The following is an 8,534-nucleotide window of genomic DNA, read 5'->3' on the forward strand; positions in this document are numbered from 1 at the left end:
TGGGAGCTAAATGATAAGAACCTGTGAACACAAAGAAGGAAACAGCAGACACTGGGGTCTACTTCAGGTGGGAGGTAGGAGGAGGGAGAGGAGCAGAAAAGATAACTATTGGGTACTGGAATCAATATCTGGATGATGAAATAATATGTACAACAAACCCCTGTGACACGTGTTTACCTATATAGCAAACCCTCCCATGTACCCCCAACCTAAAATAAAAGTGTAAAAAAAACACAACTTTTAATTTTTTTCCCTTAAATACCATAAAGGTCATGAGCCATTTGCCACCTGAACAGTCAGTAACACATGGCTGGAAAGAAACCGAACACCCAGGGACGCCAGAGACCGCTCACTGCAGAGGAAGGAGGCGGGGATATCCATGAGGTGAACTTTCTCCAGTCCCGAAGTGGCTCCCTCTCCTCTTAACTGCAGGTCCCATGGAATTCAGACTAGGAAGTAAAGCCAGTGGGAATGGCCCACAGGGGAGCAGTTCAAATGTGCTGAAAAGGATAGAGGAGCCCCAGTGAGTAGGAAGGCTGGACCAGAGATGGATTTGCAGGGTGACAGTGTGCAGCCATCAGAGCTCTGATTCCGTCACTTTCACTACCCTCCTCTGCCCCCTAACATCCAAAAAGTATCGATGGCAAGTGTTGGGCCGTAAGACATTTCCCTGCTTTATAATCTGGATTTGGGGGGTTAAATTTCAGAGATAATGAAAACATTCCCCCTTTAATTAACTTTAAATTTTATAATTATATCTCTTCTTTCTCCCCCCCCCTTTTTTAAAAACAGATTTCTGAACATGTAAAAACAAAGAAAACAGCATGGGAGTAATTTATAATCAACACGTATGTGTTCACAGAGTGACACTCACATGGCCTATGGCACACGAGCACCCCGAGAGTAGGACTGTGGGGCGTCTGATGGTGATTGTCCTTCGAGCTGGTAGGGCCCAGCCTCCCGCTGTCTGTGCACCGCTGCGTGTGCAATTGGTGTCTCCTGTAACTTCACAGCGATGCGCAATCACACAGCATTGCCTTCTCTTTCTGTGTAGAAAACTAAGGCTGGGAGAGTGTGCAGAGCTGGATGGCGGACTTGGGTTTGGCTCCTTCTAGTTTCAAAACCCGTGAGTATTTTCCTGTCTCTAATGCTAATCTTAGCACTATATTTGGAATAAGCATATAAACATAGAACCAGAAACCACTCAGGTAATATGCAATTAAATTATAAATAAATGCTCAAGATGATGAGTGATTGAATGAGCTGTGTCTAAGAATAATAACTGGTTGAAGCGTCATTCACAGGATAAAGTAGAAATCAGTTAAATGGCTAACAGTATAGGGAGGGTTAAATCAGCATCCAGGTGTGGAAATACCTGATTTATGTATGTAGTTTGTTCCATGTAAAACATTTATAATCTAGTACTGGATGAGAAAAAATAGACTACATTTTATGTATAGTATAATCTAAAATTTCTATGTTTAGTTAAAAATGCAGGAATATAATTATCAAAATTTTAGTATAAAATTATGAATAATTTTTCTTTAATAACTCATTTTATATTTACCAAAGACCCTCCAAGGAGAATATACACTTTTATAGTTAGAAAAAATGATTTGTTAAAGAGATCATAAATGACATGATACTTTATAGAAGTTAGAAGCTGAGATTGTGAGAATTTCCAGGGACTCCTGCCACCAGCTCATCTTGCGTCATCGTTTACCTGGAAATGTTGGAACTGAGGTCGCCTGATGCCTGTCAATTCCCAGCAGCTTTTTCTCTGGCTCTCAGCCAGCCTGTTAAACAAAATCAGTGAGACAATTAGAAACACCCTGGTGTTCTGAGAAGTCACACACAATCGCTTGCTTACCAAGTGTCTACCTCAGAAGTTTCTTTGCCTCATAGAGTGAGTGTAATCATCTGTTTTAAATTCTGCTTTTGCCGTTTCACAGCCTGAGGCGCAGGACTCTGCATAGGGCATAGATGGATTTCCACGGTCAGCACGAGGATGGGAGGAGAACGGGGCAGATCCAGCCCCACTCAGGGAGACCTGGCTGGAGTTACTGGGCTGGGCCTCACTCCAGAGAGCGGAGACCTTCCCTGGACCCGCTACCGAGACAGCCCCCAGTTGGAAAATGTTTTCTTCTAAGGTGAGATGCGGCCCCCACTGGAGAGGAAAACAGAGAGTGTTAAAAAGGAAAAACCGAGGGAAGCTGAGGAGTCCCCCCTCTTGACAGGGGACACAGCAGAGCGCGCCCAGCTGGGGTGAATCCCCGCAGCTCCCAGCTGGACGGCGGGTGGGATCCCTGTCACCGGCCCGCCGCGTGGGAACAGCGCGAGCGTCTGCGGTCACATCGTCCCTCCTCCGGCAGCGGCCTCCGTCCGGAAATCGTCTCGGGTCTGTCCTCACGGGAACCCGATGCCAGAGCTGCGCGCTGCGAGGATTTGGACGCCGGTGCTTCGTGGAGCTGAGCGTTTCCCACGTTCTGTGAGCCTGACGGAGCTCTTTCTCACGGACCTTTTTTCTAGGGGTGGGAGCGCGTGGCCTGCAGACTGCGGCTCCCAGCACGTGGGTGCGAACCCACGACAGGGCGTGTAATTCGCTGCAGCCTTTGGCAGTGTCAGGGGTTAAAGGTCGTTTTTAAATCTGTTTATTACCCTCAGCCAATTAACTTCTATCTGCAGTAGAAGATATTTTGCCATTTTTTTTTAAATGGAGAAATACCATGCTCTTAAAAAAGTCTTTTAGAGGCATGAAAAGTCAATTTCATTACATTAAAATCACTAAAAGAGGAAAAAAAGTGAAATTCACGTATCAAAAATTATCTTTTGGCAAAATACTCTATTTTGGCTTGAAATATTTGTGTCGACATAGATAGGGAGTTTATTCATTCAATTAACTTAAAAAACTAGATTTTATTGCTAGACACTCCAGACATAACCCTTGAAGTCTGACAAACTATAAACCCAGCTCCTTATCTGCCAGAGCGCACAGGTGCACCCAGCCTTCCCGGCACACAGGTTCTATTAATCTGTTCTCATGCTGCTAGTAAAGACATCTGAGGCTGGGTAATTAATAAGAGGTTCAATTGACTCACAGTTCCACGTGGCTGGGGAGGCCTCACAATCATGGCGGCAGGCAAATGAGGAGCAAAAGTTACATCTCTTACATGGCAGCAGGTAGAGGAGCTTGTGTAGGAAAAATCCCCCTTATAAAGGGGAGTAATCCCAGCACTTCGGGAGGCCAAGGCAGCAGGTGGATCACCTGAAGTTGGGAGTTCGAGACCAGCCTGGCCAATATGGTGAAATCATGTCTCTACTAAAAATACAAAAATTAGCCAGGCATGATGGTGGGTACCTATAATCCCAGCTACTCAAGAGGCTGAGACAGGAGAATCGCTTGAGATAGATGCCGCAGTGAGCCGACATCCTGCCACTGCTCTCCAGCCTGGGCAACAGAGCAAGACTATGCCTCAAAAAGTAAATAAATAAAAATAAAATAAAATCATCAGATCTCATGAGGCTTATTCACTGTCACAAGAAGAGCATGGGAAAGACCAGCCCCACCCCCTGATTCAGTTACCTCCAACTGGGTTCCTCCCAAGACACATGGGAATTATGAGAGCTACAATTTAAGATTTGACTGTAGACACAGCCAAACCATGTCACAAGTTATGAAACAAATTTATTCTAGCAGGCGAGACTTGAGCTCCTTGACCATCCCAAGCAAGAGGGGTTAACAGATGCAAGTTGTTTTATGCATCAGGAAAACAGGAGGGCTAGATATGCTCTTATCAGTCAGCGCAAGTTAATCAAGTTACAAGCCTTGCTGGCCTCTACCTCAGCTCAAAAAGCTGAGTTGGAACTTACCAGAGCCCTGCGGTCGGGAAAGGATTTAAAAGTTAACATTTACACTGATTCTAAGTATGATTTTTGTGGTGCTTCATGCTTATGCTGCAATTTGGAATGGGTGGGGACTCCTGACCACAGAGGGCTTTTCCATACAACATCACTCAGATTTTGAGCTTGTTAGAATGCTGCTTGGCTGCCAAAGAAAAGTGACTATAATTCATTGCAGAGGACACCAAAAGAGAGATTGACCGTGTAAAAGAAAATGCCCTTGCAGATGTGGCAGCCAGGGTCACTGCACTGAAGCTGATGGGCATGCTGGTCAGCATACCTAGAGCCGGGCCAGAACACTCCGAAGAAGAACAAAAATGCGCCAGGGATTGCAGTTTAGTCCAGAACCCCTCCTGCTGGCTGACTCATGGTAATACATTACTAATGCCAAATACTCATCATAGGAAAATAATTAAGCACTTACATGATTCTTTTCACCCTAGAAGAGATTCTTTGTTTCAGTTCATGTCTCATCAGATTATGGCAATAAATCTTTTCAAGACACTAAAACAGGTGACTCTGCCCTGAGCTCTGTGCCTGAAATAACCCAAACAGCCAGTAATTTTCTCTCCTCTAGTTTAACCTGTCCAACATTGAGACACCTCTCCAGCTGAGGACTGAAAACTCTAATTTACTCGGGCACCTTTCTGCAGGAAACTCAAATGTTTGCTAATGCTTACTGATACCTTCACTGGCTAGATCAAGGCGTTCCCCATGCTATCTGAAAAGTGTTTACCAGAAGATATAATTCCTCGGTTTGGATCATCTAAAAGCCTGCAAAGTGACAATAGCTCATCTTTCACAGCAGCCTTATCCCAACACCTATCCTCAGCTTTAGGAATCAAGTATCACCTTCATTCTGTGTGGAGATGGCAGTCCTCTCGAAAGGTGAAAGAACTCATCAAATTCTAAAGAAGACTAGCGAAATCAGAAGCCTGACTAGCTCTAACACCCATAGCTTACTATGGGTTTGAGTTGCTCCAAAGGAAAACTTATAATTAGGTCCTGTGGAGTTGGCATACAGAAAGCCTTTCCTAACCACAGATCTCCTGAGATGAAAGGACTTGTCAATTACAGAAGTATGTTATCAATCTAGGACACGTGCAAAGGCACTCTGTGAATATGGAAACAAAAGGCTTTCCCTCCCACGTGGGAGGAAAATTCAGTTTCAGCTCAGCTAGGGATTTAGTCTCACTAAAGACATGGGAGGAAGTTCTCCAGTTGACAAGCTTTCCCCAACGTGGAAAGGACCACAGAAAGGCCACCTGAGCTCCCCAATAGACGTTAAACTCCAAGGGATTCACAGGTGGGCACACCTGTATAAAAGTAAAGCTGTTTTTTTATTCTGGGAGCCCGATCCAAGGCTGGGGGAGGTGGGCACGGGGCTATTTAAGCGTTGGCGGAGTGCGGGCTGAGTCACTTTTCCTGTGATTGCTTCTCCTTCTTGTGTTTTTTCTGCTGCTCTAGTCCCGCCTTGGCCATGAGGGAGATTGTGCTCACCCAAACTGGACAGTGTGGGAACCAGATAGGTGCAAATGTTGGCAGCCAGGGCTCTGAGGGCCCAGCTCAGGCCTGCAGGGTGGCTGGTGAAGATGTTGGTAGTGGAAGGGGTGGCGCCTCTGCATTGTGGTCCCTGGGCTCCCTGCCCAGGATGTGGTGGAGTTGGGTGGCTGGCAAGGCTGCTGAGGAGAACCTCAAGGGACCCAGTGATGTGAGGGTGGGGGTGGAAGTGGGAGAGGGGCTGGGGCAACTCCAGCTCCCTGAGCTCCATGACTCAGCCCTGGCCTGTCTGGCCTCTTGCATCTCTTGCAGGTCTGGGAGGTGATCTCTGATGAACATGGCATCGACCCTGCTGGCACCTACCATGGGGACAGTGACCTGCAACTGGAATGCATCAATGTGTACTACAATGAGGCTAGTGGTGAGACCCCAGTCTTTCCCCGACCACCCTCCTGGGAATGGCAGCCTTCTCCTCACTGATGCCCTCCCATTCTGTTCAGGTGGCAGGTACATAGCCTGCGCTGTGCTCGTGGATCCGGAGCCGGACACCATGGACTCTGCGCTCAGGGCCCTTCGGGCAGATCTTCAGGCCAGACAACTTCATCTTTGGTGAGCTGTGGATGAGGACTGGGGTGTGGCTCCTTAGCCAGGGCAGCTCAAAGTCAGTGAGTGCCCCAAGGTCATCTCTGTGGGAACTGTGGAACCGGGGTCCCTGAACACCCTCCCATCCTCTGAGTTACTCAATCTCCCTCTCCTAAACGGGCTTTGGGAGGAAGGCCCAGCTGTCTTCTCAAGGTGAGGAGTTGCTGATGTAATCTCCCTCAGGGAGCTGAGCTGGGGCGGTGACCACGGCCTTCCCTGGGAATGGGCAGGAGCCACCTGCAGCGAGTCTGTTGTTAGGTGGTCTCAGGTTTGGCCCCTGATCTAGGTTCTAACAGGCAAGGCTGCTGTCCTGTAACTTCAGGGGAGAGGGTTTCCTTTGCTCCACCTGCAGGGTGAATGGTGCTTTTTGCATTGTGGTGGTGACCACTGATGACCATATACCTGGCCATCAAGTGACTGACTGTACTACCTTACAGGTCAGTGTGGGGCCGGGAACAACTGGGCCAAGGGGTACTACACGGAAGGTGCGGAGCTGATGGAGTCGGTGATGGATGTTGTGAGAAAAGAAGCTGAGAGCTGTGATTGCTGCAGGGTTTCCAGCTGACCCACTCCCTGGGTGGGGGGACTGGGTCTGGGATGGGTATCCTTCTCATGGGCAAAATTCACGAGGAGTATTCAGACAGGATCATAAACACATTCAGTGTCCTGCCCTCGCCCAAGGTGTCAGACACCGTGGTGGAGCCGTATAATGCCACCCTCTCCGTTCACCAGCTGATAGAAAATGCAGATGAGACGTTCTGCATCGATAATGAAGCGCTCTATAACATCTGTTCCAGGACCTTAAAACTGACCACACCCACCTACGGTGACCTGAATCACCTGGTGTCTGCTACCATGAGTGGGGTCACCATGTGCCTGCACTTCCCAGGTCAGCTGAATGCCGACCTGCGGAAGCTGGCCGTGAACATGGTTCCATTTCCCCGGCTGCACTTCTTCATGCCCGGCTTTGCCCCGCTGACCAGTCGGGGCAGCCAGCAATACCGGGCCCTGACCGTGGCTGAGCTCACTCAGCAGCTCTTCGATGCTAAGAATATGATGGCCGCCTGTGACCCCTGTCATGGCCGCTACCTAACCATGGCTGCCATTTTCAGAGGTCGCATGTCCATGAGGGAGGTGGATGAGCAAATGTTCAACATTCAGAACAAGAACAGCAGCTACTTTGCTGAATGGCTCCCTCACAACGTGAAAACAGCAGTCTGTGACATCCCACCCCGGGGGCTAAAAATGTCGGCCACCTTCACTGGTAACAACACAGCGATCCAAGAGCTCTTCAAACGTGTCTCCGAACAGTTTACAGGTATGTTCAGGCGCAAGGCCTTCCTGCACTGGTACACGGGCGAGGGCATGGATGAGATGGAGTTCACCGAGGCCGAGAGCAACGTTAATGACCTGGTGTCAGAATACCAGCAATACCAAGACACCACAGCTGCAGAGGAGGAGTTTGAGGAGTGTGCTGAGGAGGAGGTAGCCTAGAAGCTTCCTTTTCTAGGTAAAGGGGGAAGCAGTGTGGATTCTTTAGTGTGTTCTGATAGCCATGGTCACTATGTACGTCTTTGAGTCTTTACATCTCCTCCTGCTGCAATTTAAAGCATTTTCATAGTAAGTAGTCTGGCCTAATAAAGCACTTTCATAACATCTGGGTTCACCTCCAGCTTCTTTCTATAGGCCTCTGGGTACTGCTTCCAGATGGGCATAGTGGTCCTGCAAGGCTGCAGCTGTCTTGGGCTTCTCACCTCCCAGGAGCAAGCAGTCCAGTGGCTCCTGAAGGGGGCAGCATGGGCTGTGGACATGGCAGCAGGCTTCATGCAAACTTGGGGCTGGCCTGGGCCTTGGGCAGCTACTTTGTGTGAAACCCGTTTCTGAAGGCAAGTCTTGGCTTATGCCATGGACTGAACTTCCAGGGGACCAGCTGGGCCTCTGTTTCTGAAACTTTATAAGTGGTCACTGACCCCAGTGGACGATGTCCCCAATGTATCATCTCAGGGCAGGAATGTGGTTGGACAGTTGGCCCTGAAGCAGCAATGAAGGGTGGGCAAGTAGGGCCCCAGCCATCCCCTCACCATAACAGCCTGGCTGTGTCTGTGTGGCCTCATTCTCTTAATGAGGTGGGCATGGGGTATCTGGAAGGGGCTACTGGGCAGGAATCAGCCCACCATATACTCACATGCAGTGAGCCCCCTATGGAAGTGGAGCAGGTCCTGAAGGCTGTAGATGCAGTTGCTGGCCTGTGTGCTTGGGGTAGTCTCTCTCCAAAGGCACAGATGGGGTTTCTGAACAGGGCCTGGGAAGACAGGCAGGTGCTCACAAGTGCTGTTTTCCCCACTGGCAACCAGTGAGGAAAAAAATGCCTGCATGGAGGTCTGAGCTGCCCCAGTCTGGAGGGCTGATGTTCTCTGGAAAGGGGGCTAATGGGCACTCTCCTGTCTGTCCCCCACTCCAAAACTTCAGGGCAATAATAATCCAAGATTGTC

General features: G+C 48.8%; 1 long non-coding RNA gene and 1 pseudogene across 2 annotated transcripts; one reads left to right on the plus strand and one right to left on the minus strand.

Annotated features, from left to right (window-relative positions):
- Positions 1 to 221: 221 nt before the first annotated feature.
- On the minus strand, positions 222 to 2,451 carry LOC108587851 (uncharacterized). Its single transcript, XR_004732317.3, has 4 exons — positions 1,871 to 2,451; positions 1,724 to 1,796; positions 875 to 1,046; positions 222 to 500 (listed from the first exon to the last, which is right to left on the minus strand). It is a non-coding gene; the product is annotated as an uncharacterized LOC108587851 (long non-coding RNA).
- Positions 2,452 to 5,380: 2,929 nt separating this feature from the next.
- On the plus strand, positions 5,381 to 7,679 carry LOC100395732 (tubulin beta-8 chain-like; annotated as a pseudogene). Its single transcript, XR_013525242.1, has 4 exons — positions 5,381 to 5,437; positions 5,713 to 5,821; positions 5,901 to 6,009; positions 6,480 to 7,679. The product of XR_013525242.1 is annotated as a tubulin beta-8 chain-like (transcript).
- The last annotated feature ends 855 nt before the right edge of the window (positions 7,680 to 8,534 follow it).

This window comes from Callithrix jacchus, chromosome 12 (assembly GCF_049354715.1).
Source record: "Callithrix jacchus isolate 240 chromosome 12, calJac240_pri, whole genome shotgun sequence".
Classification (NCBI taxonomy): Eukaryota; Metazoa; Chordata; class Mammalia; order Primates; family Cebidae; genus Callithrix; species Callithrix jacchus.